This window comes from Tursiops truncatus, chromosome 11 (genome assembly GCF_011762595.2).
Source record: "Tursiops truncatus isolate mTurTru1 chromosome 11, mTurTru1.mat.Y, whole genome shotgun sequence".
In the NCBI taxonomy this organism is placed as follows: domain Eukaryota; kingdom Metazoa; phylum Chordata; class Mammalia; order Artiodactyla; family Delphinidae; genus Tursiops; species Tursiops truncatus.
The window spans coordinates 32,496,292-32,509,795 of NC_047044.1; the positions used below are offsets into that span (position 1 = coordinate 32,496,292).

At 33.9% G+C, this 13,504-nt stretch overlaps 1 long non-coding RNA gene across 1 annotated transcript in view; it reads left to right on the forward strand.

Annotated features, from left to right (window-relative positions):
* Window positions 1–9,828, forward strand: part of LOC141275765 (uncharacterized) — a 659,185-nt gene extending 649,357 nt beyond the window's left edge. Inside the window, exon 5 of the long non-coding RNA XR_012324053.1 lies at window positions 9,660–9,828. This is a non-coding gene — a long non-coding RNA (uncharacterized lncRNA). The remainder of the gene's footprint in view (window positions 1–9,659) is intronic.
* Window positions 9,829–13,504: the final 3,676 nt, after the last annotated feature.

Below are 13,504 nucleotides of genomic sequence, written 5' to 3' on the forward strand. Positions count from 1 at the left end.
TCATAAGTGAATTTTAACAAAACTGGAATATCTCTGAAAGATATATTTTAGGCAAATAGCAAATTGTACCACTGATGCATGTTTTCTTAGTTTCACCAAACACAGAGGGTAAAAAGAAGGAGAAATTTAAATGTTAAAGAAATTACTAAAATAATCTTTAGCAAAGGAAAATATTGCACCCACAGTTTCCACTCACTGCTTTAAATTTTAAACACATGTAAAACCACCATGTGGACTCAGAATAAAAATTAAGTAACACAAATTTTGTTTCTTTGTCTTTACAATCACTGTGTGATCATTGTTTACTTCTAATCTATTATTTAAACACTGGAATACCACAGGAGCTGGAGACACACTGTGCCCAAAGCAAGACTGAATGATTTTGAACTGCTATGAATTTGTTCTTGAATGAGTGTGCTATTCTTCTAGGTAGAATACAAAGTTTTTTTAAAGTATAAGTAATAAAAATGTGTTAGTTTTAAGGTTATATATATTTTGAAACTTAAGAGTAACTTTAGCAATTATGTAGCAATTATTTAAGTTCTCTACATACTGCACCTTCTCATCACCTACACTGCTGTAGACAGCTCCTGTCTCCTATCACCCTGTCTATTCTCTGCTGAATCTTTGCAAGTGTCTGTATTTTCTTACCATTTTCCTTTTTAGCTCTTTAATATTTATTTTTCTTTACCTACAAAATGAATAAATCTGCCATAAATCCTAAATGTTCTTCCTTTTCATTCCATGTCCTTTCCTTTTCCACTTCCTTTTCAAATTTCAAACCCCAACACGTGTCATTTCATTTATTGGTCCTTTATCAACCTTCACAGGCAGAACTAGCAGCTTTCTCCTTGTTCCTCCAACACTTCCTTCATACTGCAAACATACTAGTTGTCATATTAAGACCATTCTCTCTCTCTCTTTCTCTCTTTTTGCCTTCTGAGGCTGGATAATGTGCTATGAGCAAATGGTCTTCACCAGAGCCAATGCAGTGCTCAGACTATAAATAGGCACTTGGGAAAATTTCTGGAGATAAATGGAATCAATCTGTGAAAAGATTGCAAGTTGATGTTATGGTGGCAATTATACCTCTGTAATTTGCAGTATTGAATCTTTAATTTTATAGCAATAGAAGTTGCTACATATTTGAAAAGATAATGTACCTCTTGAATTCTGTTTGAAGAATAAGAAACAGCACAAACCCCAAAAAACAAAAGAAATTTCTTAGCTTCTTATTCTAATTCAGTACTCCCAAATTTTCTTTTTTTACCAGCTGAGAAACTTGTGTTAAAACTTTTGCCATGGGCTTCCCTGGTGGCGCAGTGGTTGAGAGTCCACCTGCCGATGCAGGGGACACGGGTTCGTGCCCCGGTCCGGGAAGATCCCACATGCCGCGGAGCGGCTGGTCCCGTGAGCCATGGCCGCTTAGCCTGCGTGTCCGGAGCCTGTTGCTCCGCAACGGGAGAGGCCACACAGTGAGAGGCCCGTGTACCGCAAAAAAAGAAAAGTTTTTGCCATGAACACATATTTAGTCTGTTAATTATAGGTGACAATATTAATAATAACTATTTAATTATAAGTAGTATTATTATTGAATATGTTTATTATGTATATAGGTGGCTGCATTCATTTTTTAAATAATTTAAAATAATTTTATTCAGGTAACTTTACTGATGCCTATTTAGGAATTCCATGAACAAATGGGAAGAAAGTAATTACTTGGCTACAAGAAATTATGTATCATTAAAATAGTACAGACATTATGTATTAGGAACATGGAATAAAATGATGCTTATTATGGAAAAAAATAAAGGAAAAATACCATTTCCTTATTGTTTTAGAAGCTTATAATTTACTTGATTTTTTTTTCTGGAATTCATTTTGTCAAATTCTCTGTTCTTATCTCCTTTGTTATCCCTTATTTTCCTTGGAGAATAAGGTGAGATATTTTCTTTTAGATGGTAAAGATGAAAAGAGATAAGAATACTCTGTTACCATTGGTATCCCAGCCCTGGTCTAATTGTGAAAACTAATTTATAATAATGTCTTACCATTTGGCCTAAAATATATTTTTTTTCTTTCTGAAATATATATCTATCTAAATCTAGAGAATGTAGAAACAAACAAAAAAAAACATCTGTCTTTGGATTATGCTAGAATATTAGGGAACTATGTCACTTTAATGCTCAAAACAATCCATTTCCTTGAATTGTACTTTGGTGTTTTTCCATAGCCTGTACTGAGGGAAATGTGATTTCATGTTTTCACTTTAAGGTAGAAGATTCAGCAGGTAGAAAGTTGGTAAGGTCATAGTTGAACTCAACAACATCATTAATCAACAGGACATAATTGACATCTATAGACTACTTCAACAACAGCACAATACACATTCTTTTCAAGTTCACATAGAGCATGCAGGAAGATATATTGTATTTTTGACATAAGACACATCTCAACAAACTAAAAAAATAGAAACCATACAATGTCTGCTCTCAGATGTTCCCTCAGAGGGAATACTTTCTAACTCATTCTATGAGGCCAGTGTTAGCCAAATATCAAAACCAAAGATATTACGAGAAAACTAAAGACTTAGATTTCTCCTGAACATACCTGCAAAAATCCTCAAAAAAAATTAGCAAATTGAATCCAACAATGTATAAAAAGAATTATACACCATGACCAAATGGGATTTATCCCAGGTATGCAAGGCTACTTCAACAGTCCAAAATCAATTAATGTAATACATCACATCAATAAGATAAAAAAGAAAGTCACACAGTCACATCAATAGATGCAGAAAAAGTATTGGACATAATCCAACACCGATGCATGATAAAAACTCTCACTAAACTAGGAATAAAAGGGAACTTCCTCAACTTGATAAGAAATATGTACCAAAAATGCTACAGCTAACATCGCATGTAATGGTGAGAACTTTGAAGTTTTCTCACTAAGATCAGGTGAGAACATATTTTCTTACCACTTCTTTTCAATGTTGTGCTTGAAATTCTAGCTAATGCAGTAGGAAACAAGAAAAAGAAATAAAAGGTATACACATTGGAAAGAAAGAAAGAAAACTGTCTTTGTTTGAAGATGACAAGATCATCTATGTAGAAAATCCAGAAGAATTGATCAAAAACTCCTGGAACTAACAAGCAATTACAGCCAGGTTGTACGATACAAGGTTAACAAGCAAAAGTCAATTGTTTTTCTATATACCAGTAATGAACAAGTGGAATTTGAAATTAAGAACACAATACCGGGCTTCCCTGGTGGCGCAGTGGTTGAGAGTCTGCCTGCCGATGCAGGGGACGCGGGTTCGTGCCCCGGGCCGGGAGGATCCCCCATGCCGCGGAGCAGCTGGGCTCATGAGCCAGGGCCGCTGAACCTGCGCGCCCGAAGCCTGTGCTCCGCAACAGGAGAGGTCACGGCAGTGAGAGGCCCGCGTACCGCAAAAAAAAAAAAGAGGAAAAAAAAAACCCACAATACCGTTTATATTGACACCCCCCAAAATGCATACTTCAGTATAAATCTTATCTGATGCTTGTTGTGTCTCTTCAAATTGTGGGTGTTTTTTTTTTTTTTTTTTACCATTTTGGTATGCCTTATAATTCTTTCTTGATGGCCTGACATGATGGGCTGGGTAAAAGGAGCTGCTGCAGACAGGCCTTTCATAATGTGGTAGTAAGATGTGGCGGGAGGGGAAACATTCTATAGTCCTATAATTAAATCTCAGTTTTTACTTAAGCCTAAACCTCTGGACTGTGAACATAACAAATGTTTTCAAATTTTTTTCCCCTTCCTCCGTAGGTGGGATAGGATGGCTAGAATAGTCCGGAGTTGGGTATTTCCTTTCCCCAGCTCAGTTAGCCTATTGGGTTAGGCTTTGGTTAACTAGTTTCCCCTGAGAGCAGTCCTTGTTAAGAACAGCTGTGCTCTGGCGTTTTTCAAAATGGTTCCTTTCCCCTCCACTACTGAAAGCCTGAGGGAATTTTTCTCTGACATTTACTGTGGAGTCAGTTGAAGCTGTAAGAGGTGAATCTCACAATATTATAGGGGTTCCCCCTGTTAATTGGGTATCCCAGAGTTTTTAATCTCAGAGGTACCTACGCTGAATCTCCAGCAATTACAGTTCGGGTTTTCCTAACCCGGCATGGGTTCCCGTGGTGGTTTCCTCTCAGGTAAGTCATGATTTTCCGTATTTGTCTGTCTGCCCGTCTCACCAATCTTGGGGGCAGCAGTTTGCCCTGTGTTCAAACCTTTCTAGTGGACCCAACCCTTTCTAGTTGTTGATTTTTCAGTTTGTTCAGCTTTTTACTTGTTAGGAGAGAGTGGCAGCTTTCAGGCTCCTTACATGTGGAAACAAAAAATGGAAGTTTAATTTCTTCTTGAGATGTTAATATGTATAACTTAGGAAAAGGGAATTTGGCTACAGTGTATGTTAGTTATAACAGCCATTAAGTAATAATGACAGCAGCCATTATTTAGTGAGCACTATTTTAAGCCAGGCACTGTGGTAAGTGCTTTCCCTGGGGTTTCCTATTAATAGAAATAGTGATACACCTGCTCTGAAAGTTCTCTTGTTTGAGGTTAAAGTGAACAAACTTACTTTTAATACAGTTTTGCAGTATTGTAATAAGAAATCATAAAATCAAATTTTAATTTCATTAATAAGGGAGCAACCGTCTTGTAGAGAGAGTTACACATAGTTTTTCTGAAAGTGTCAAACTTGTTCCAAGTCATTTCATTTAAAGTAGATTGTTCAACATTAAAACCTTGGTAACTAGCTCATGGCAATGCATTTATCATACTATGTTCTTATTAAAAATATTTGCCTAGCAAGATTAACGTGTCACTTAGACGATAAATCAGAATCAATCTTTGCCCTCAAACCTAATACACCTCTCCGTAAAGTAGAATGTAACTGGAAAATACTTACCACTATGGAAAAAACAAACAAATAAACAACAAAAACAAATATCTCCTAGAACACTTGCTTCTGACCATGTTTTGTTAAATGCTGCTTAACAATCTTTGCAAATATTATAAGCTTTGATAATATACCATGGTGATTTCCTAATGAAAGTGATTTTTTTTCAGTGTCAAACTGCAAATCATATATTTAACTCAGATCACATGCATTCTGTTGATAAAAATATCTGTGTTCATAAAAGTTAGCAATCTTGGGGGAAGAGAATTCATAGAACTATTTCTATACTTGCTTTCTTTATGCATTAATATTTACATACATTATGGAGCTTACATAAATGATCCCAATAATTTGCAGTAATATAAAAAGCTCAATATACTTCATTGGGTAATATATGCCTGTGGAAATAATTTTCTGAGGCCTAAAATGATATAGTTCATTGGTGTCCAAAAGCAAATGTTTCTTTGTCTTTTACTCCTTTCATATAAATAAAATGTGTTTAATATAAAAATAATCAACACTTAAATGTAACAGTGTTTTAAATCTATAAACTTTTATCTTGTTCTGTGCCATGTTATTGTCCCTAATCACCACCCATCCCACATTAATCAAAAGTACTGCTCAAAACATGTTGGAAGAAAAAAAGATGGAAAATATGAAGATAATAGACAAAAATAGCTAATAACTCCCTCCCTCCCCCCGCCCAAAAAGCCAGCAGTGACCAAAATAAATAAGAATGTTGTGACTTATCTTCTTTTCAATTATTCTTAATAAAACAAACAACTGGCTACTTTATGTGCTTTGCAGATGGTTCAGTAGTGGCTCACATACAGAGCAGATGTATATCACTAGGACACAGGTCTATACACTGATTCTTATTTGCCTGCAGTCCTCAAGTATTTAAAGAAATAAGTATCTTAGAATTAAACTTTTACATGCACACAGAGATACACGCTAGTTTTCATTATCCCGTATTTCAACATTGCCAGATATTTTGCTAAAACAATTAGAAAGAACACTTTGTTGAAATAAGTAGATATTTTAAAAAAACACTTCTACAGAGTGTCCACCTGCACAAACATATGCATTTTTTTAATATTTTTGTCCATCTCTGTGCATGTTGTAATTTTCTACATCTAAAATCTCTTCACATTGGAATTTTCAAAACATGCAAACCACCTCTTTGTGCCTGGAAGCTTGATGCTGATCTTCTAGCTTCATGTCTTTTTCATTCCTCACCCCAATCACAATCAAATTCTTCATTCAGTTCCGTGATTGGCTTGAGAACAATTTGGATTGAAATCAGACGAGCAACACAGATGGTATCTAATGTTGCATCTCAGTTTTTGGCTTGACTGTGTAAGCTGCTTACTCAGTGGTAGAGGAGAAGGGGAAAACTGCTGACAAATGACTCTATTAGGACCATCACAACCAAGCTAGACTGGCACCAGTAGAGTACTCAACAATCTGTTTTACATCTCTGTGTTTCTAAGTCCATATTATTAAACAAAGGTGTCCTTTTTACACGTAACATAACACCTGGGACAGGAGCCACTTTTTACTCTTGAGACGGCTTACTAAGCAGAATGACTTTTAAGGATATTTATATCGAAAGAGAGGCTGCCTTCAAAATATGGAGATTAACTATGTTGTAGTAATTATTAACTTCTATTAAATCTCATTTTCTCATTTAAATCTATAATATACATTTATTTGACATATTTTGAAGGCAAAAACATTGTTATATTTAATTGTAGACTCATGCAAGCTAAGGGTGGACATAGAATATCAATAGTTGACTATTGATTTTTAATAGTTATGCATTATGATTCACCATGGATATCATTTTGAGAAAATGATAGGCTTTTCAAAAGGCTATTTCTTTCAAATAAATTATAAGTAGAGTATCTCTTTTCTGATTATGAGATTAATTATATGTAATGCAGAATAGTATTTTTAAATCAAAAGTACAAAAAAGAAAATACAAGTCAAACATATTTCAATCACACAAAGATGAGTGTTAATTTACTGATACAGTTCCTTTTGTTTTCTTTGCCTGTTTCTTAATATGTATGACATATAATGACACTGTTTGTTTAGGAATATTATCTCTATTTGTAAGATAAGTTGGAAGGTGAGAGAAATTAGTTGTGAAAATGTAGCAATTTATACATAATATAATAATGGTTGCAACCAGAGTTATGAGAGTCTGAAAATAAATGACTAAATGACTAAAAAGTCAACACTTGTGTTTATCATTTACTAAGAAATTTTTCATATTCATCTCATCTGATTTTGATAGGAACTCTCTGACATACGCATCAGATTTTTCACTTTTAATTTGAGAAACCTCTTTTCTGAAAAGATAAATTATTCAAGTTGATGTAGGCCATAAATAATGAAGTCAGAACATGATGTTGGCTTTTCCAAATCCAAATACTATGTGCTTTCTCTACACCTTTGTGTAAAAGAATTGAGTAAACTATGTGAATTTTGAAAAATATATCAGCAAAATGAGCTAACTGGTTAAATGCTTTAGGGAGTCCATTAAAGAAAACAATTAAATGTCTCTAATTTTGTGTCTGGAAATTGTACCGTTGGTTGGAATGACTGAAGATAATGAGCTTCTTTCAGTTTTGTAGGTACAATCAGATTTTATTTGATTCCACTGAAGTGATTCTACTAATTTTCCTGAAGCTAGGTTATTATAATGGCTTGTAATATTTTTCTGTCTTAGCCAATGAACAATCAGCATGAGTTGCTTTAATGAGCCATTTTTCAAAATGAAAATGATGAAGACTCAAATTGATCAGTTTGCCACAAAAAATTTAGTCTGCTTAAGTGCTGAATTTAAATGTCTTCTATTGGATATTGGAAATTATATAAAAACTTGGTAATACCTGATGCCTCTGTTTCAATATATCTTGAAGCTAAAGTTTGATTTTTCCCTCCTAATTAACATTTTAATATTATTTTAAAGAAATATTTCAAAGCAAGTTTTCAGTGGCATATGAAATAAAACTTCATTCTTACACAGAAGCTAATATTGTCTGGAATATCTGTCCCTTTTAATAGTTTTTCCATTTACTTATTTCATTGGTACTATTTTCATATAATTACAAAGTGAATAATTGGAACAATTATTTGTATAATAGATAAGATTCCCTTTTGTATGAACAATGTATACATTTTATTTTAAAATATGTATTTAGAAAATAGAATTAGAGAATTATATTTTATAAGTGGTAGTTATCAAAATTAAAATATCTTTATAAATTTATTCTCAAAGGTTTTATTTTCATGAAGCTAAAGGAAGGAATAAGACATTTTTAAATTAAAAATAATTAAGAGAAATTCCCAGCAAGGGATTCTGTGGATACTGACATACATAAGATGTTCAACATCATACTCATCAAGTACAGGTTTCCCCTGCTTTCCAAAAGTAGGGCATTCCTGTGAAAACTTATATAAGCCAAAATAGTGTAAAACAAAGAAACAATAACTTTTATTATAAAAGTGAAAATCCTCTTGGATTTCTTGCAGTTAGCGAAAATAGGTACTAATGTAGATCTTTTGTGAAAAGCATAGTGGTTATGTAAAGTGAACCTTCAAAAAGTGGAGGATACCTGTACTAGCAAATTAAAACATCAAAGAGATATGACTGCACACTTATTAGAATGGCTAAAATTGACATCACCAGATGTTGGTGATGTGGGGCAATAGAAATTTTCATTCATTTCTGGTGGTAATGCAAAATGGTACAGCCACTCTGGAAGACTGCCAGTTTCTACAAAACTAAGTATGCTCTTACCATAAGAACCAAAAATTGTGCTCCTTGGTATTTACAAAAAGGAACCGAACACTTATGTCCACACAAAAACCTGCACATGAATGTTTACAGTATGTTTACTTATAATTGTCAAAACTTGACAGCAATTAGGATGTCCTTTAATAGGTGAGTGGATACATAAACTGAGGTACATCCATACAATGGAATATTATTTAGTGATAAAAATAAATAAGCTATGAAGCTACAAAAAGACATGGAAGAACTTTAAATGCTAAGTGAAAGAAGCCAGTCTGAAAAGGCTACATACTATATGTTTCCAGCTGTATGATATTCTGGGAAAGGCAAAAGTATGGAGACAGTTTAAAGATCAGTGGTTGATAGGAACACAGTGGAAGGGATAGAGGGATGAATAGGTGGAGCATGGGGGTTTTGGGGGCACTGAAACTACTCTATATGATACTATAATTGTGTATACATATCATTACACATTTATCAAAACCCATAGAATGTACAACACCAAGAGTGAACCCTAATATAGACTATGGACTTTAATTAATAATAACTGGTTTATCAATTGTAACAAATGTCTAACTAATGCAAGATGTTGCTAATAATATGGGGAAATGTGTGTGGGGTTGGTGGTAGGAGGATATATGGAAATTTTGTGTGATTTCTGCTTAATTTTTCTGTAAACCTAAGACTGTTCTAAAATAAATTCTATAAGAAAAATTAGGGGAAACATCATTTTAGGTTAGAGTTAGATTATAAATTCAGTGATCTAGACATATTGTAAAGTTTTTCTTGATATTCCACATCATGTTTCAACAACCTTTGATTGCCCCTGTTTTTCTATTTTTTAAATTGAAATATAGTTGATTTACAATATTTCAGGTATACAGCAAAGTGATTCAGTTGGACTTTTTTTTTTTTTTTTTTTAGATACGCGGGCCTCTCACTGTTGTGGCCTCTCCTGTTGCAGAGCACAGGCTCCGGTCGCGATCTTCCCAGACCGGGGCATGAACCTGTGTCGCCTGCATCGGCAGGCGGACTCTCAACCACTGCACCACCAGGGAAGCCCCAGTTGGACTTTCAACCTACACAATTGTAAGCTAACAAATTTGTTTTGTTTTATGTTACTAAGTTTAAATATATACATTTATGTATTCTTTTTCAGATTATTTTCCATTATAGGTTACTATAAGATATTGAATACAGTTCCCTGGACTATACAGTAGGTCCTTGTAGTTTATCTATTTTATATATAGTAGTGTGTATCTGTTAATCCCAATTCCTAATTTATCCCTCCCCCATCCCTTCCCTTTTGGTAACCATAAATTTGTTTTCTATGTCGTGAGTCTATTTCTGTTTTATAAATAAGTTCATTTGTATCTTTTTCCTTAGATTCCACATATAAATGATATTATATGATATTTGTCTTTCTCTGTCTGACTTCACTTAGTATGATAATCTCTAGGTCCATCTATGTTGCTGTAAATGTCATTATTTCATTCTTTTTAATGGCTGAGTAATATTCCATTATTTTATATCTATCTATCTATCTATCTATCTATCTATCTATATATATATATACACACATACATACATACATACACATACTACTTCTTCTTTATCCATTCATCTATAAACAGGCATTTTGTTTGCTTCCATGCCTTTGGCTATTGTAAACAGTGCTGCAGTGAACATTGGGGTGCATCTTTTTGAATTAGAGTTTTTGTCTTTTCCAGATATATGCCCAGGAATGGGATTGATGGATCATGTGGTAACTTTACTTTTAGTTTTTAAGGAACCTCCATATTGTTCTCCATAGTGGCTGCACCAATTAACATTCTCACCAACAGTGTAGGAGGGTTCCCTTTTCTCCACACCCTCTCCAGCAGTTATTATTTGTAGACTTTTTGGTGATAGCCATTCTGACAAGTGGAAGATGATACCTCACTGAAGTTTTGATTTGCATTTCTCTAGTAATTAGTGATGTTGAATATCTTTTCATGTGACTGTTGGGCATCTCTATATCTTCTTTGTAAAAATGTCTATTTGGGTTTTCTACCCATTTTTTTTTTTCTGCTGTTTGTTTTTCTGTTATTGATCTGTTAGGAACTATTTCTATATTTTGGAAATTAAATCCTTGTCAGCCGCATCATTTGCAAATATGTTCTCTTATTCTGTATGTTGTCTTTTCATTTTGTTTATGGTTTCCTTTGCTGTGCAAAGATTTTAAGTGTAATTAGGTCCCATTGGGTTTTTTTTTTTTTTCCTTTTGGCTTTGCAGTGCGGCATGTGGGATCTCAGTTCCCCATCCAGGGATTGAACCTGTGCCCCTGCAGTGGAAGCGTGGCGTCCTAACACTGGACCTCCAGGGAAGTCCCCCCATTGGTTTATTTTCACTTTTGTTTACATTACTCTAGGAGGCTGATCCAAAAGGATATTGCTGTGATTTATGTCAAAGAGTGTGCTGCCTATGTTTTCCTCCAGGAGTTATATAGTATCTGGTGTTACATTTACCTCTTTAATCCATTTTGAATTTATTATTGTATATGGTGTGATAAAATTTCTAATTTTATTCTTTAACATGTATCTGTCCAGTTTTCCAAGCACCATTTATTGAAGAGACTGTCTTTTCTCCACTGTACAGTCTTGCCTCCCTTGTTATAGATTAATGTGCATGGGTTCACTTCTGGGCTTTCTACCCTGTTCCATTGATCTATGTGTCTGTTTTTGTGCCAGTACTATGCTGTTTTGATTACTGTAGCTTTGTAGTATAGTCTGAAGTCAGGGAGCCTGATTCCTCCAGCTCTATTCTTCTTTCTCAAAATAGTTTTGGCTATTCAGGGTCTTTTGTGTTTCCATACAAATTAAAAAATTTTTTGTTCTAGTTCTGTGGAAAATGCCATTGATAATTTTATAGGGATTGCATTGACTTTGTAGATCTCCTTGGGTAGTATGGTCATTTTAACAATATTGATTTTTCCAATTCAAGAATATGGTATATCTTTTCATCTGTTTGTTTCGTCTTCAATTTCTTTTATAAACATCTTACAGTTTCCAGAGTACAGGTCTTTTGCCCCCTTAGGTAGGTTTATTCCTAAGTATTTTGTTCAGTTTCATGTGATGGTAAATGGGATTGTTTCCTTAATTTCTCTTTCTGATATTTCATTGTTAGTGTATAGAAATGCAACAGATTTCTGTATATTCATTTTGTATCCTGCACCTTTACCAAATTAATTATGAGTTCTAGTAGTTTTCTGGTGGCATCATTAGGATTTTCTATGTGTAGTATCATGTCATCTACAAACAGTGACAGTTTTATTTCTGCCTCTCCAATTTTTATTCCTTTTATTTATTTTTCTCCTCTGATTGCTGTGGCTAGGACTTCCAAAATTATATTTAATAGAAGTGGTGAGAGTGGGCATCCTTGTCTTGTTCCTGATCTTAGTGGGAATGATTTTAGCCTTTCACTATTAGCTGTGCGTTTGTCATATACAGCCTTTATTATGTTGAGATTTGTTCCCTTCATGCCCACTTTCTGGAGAGTTTTTTTTAATCATAAATGGATGTTGAATTTTATTGAAAGTTCTTCTGCATCAATTGAGATGATCATATGTTTCTCATTCTTCAATTTGTTGATGTGGTGTATCACACTGATTGATTTGCCAATACTGAATAATCCTTACAGCCCTGGGATAAATCTCATTTGATCATGGTATATGATTCTTTTAATATATTTTGGATTTGGTTTGCTAGTATTTTGTTGAGGATTTTTGCATCTATGTTGATCATATTACATATTACAGGTATTGACCTGTAATTTTCTTTTTTTGTAATATCTTTGCCTAGTTTTGGTATCTAGTTGATGGCAGCTGCATAGAAGGAGTTCAGAAGTGTTCCTTTCCCTGAAATTTTTTGGAATAGTTTCAGAAGGATAGCTGTTATCTCTTCATTAAATGTTTGGTAGAATTCACTTGTGAAGTCTTCTGGTCCTGGACTTTTGTTTTTTGGGAGTTTTTAAATTACTGATTCAATTTCAGTATTGGTAATTCATCTTTTCATATTTTCTATTTCTTCCTGATTCAGTCTTGTGAGATTGTACCTTTCAAGAATTTGTCAGTTTCTTCTAGGTTGTTCATTTTATTGGCATATAGTTGCTCATAATGGTCACTTATGATTCTTTGTATTTCTGTGCAGTCAGTTGTAACTTCTTTTTCATTTCTGATTTTATTGATTTGGGCCATCTCCCTTTTTTTTCTTGATGAATCTGGCTAAAGGTTTATCAATTTTCTTTATCTCAAAAAAACAGCTTTTGGTTTCATCCATCTTTTCTACTGTTTTTTTTTTTTTTTTTAGTCTCTAATTCATTTATTTCTATTCTGAGCTTTATGATTTTTTCTTCTACTAACTTTGGGTTTTGTTTGTTCTTCTTTCTCTAGTTGCTTTAGATATAAGGTTAGGCTGGATTTTTGAGAGTTTTCTTGTTTCCTGAGGTAAACTTGTATTGCTATAAACGTCCCTCTTATAATTGATTTTGCTGCATCCCATAGGTTTTGGAGTGTCGTGGTTTTGTTTTCATTTGTCTCTAGGTATTTTTTGATTTCCTCTTTGATTTCTTCAGTGATACATTGGTTGTTTAGTAGCATATTGTTTAGTGTCCACATGTTCGTGTTTTTTGCAGGGTTTTTTTGTTGTTGGTTTCAATACTTATGGCATTGCAGTCAGAAAAGATGATTGATATGATTTCAATTTTTTAAATTTACTGAGGCTTGTTTTGT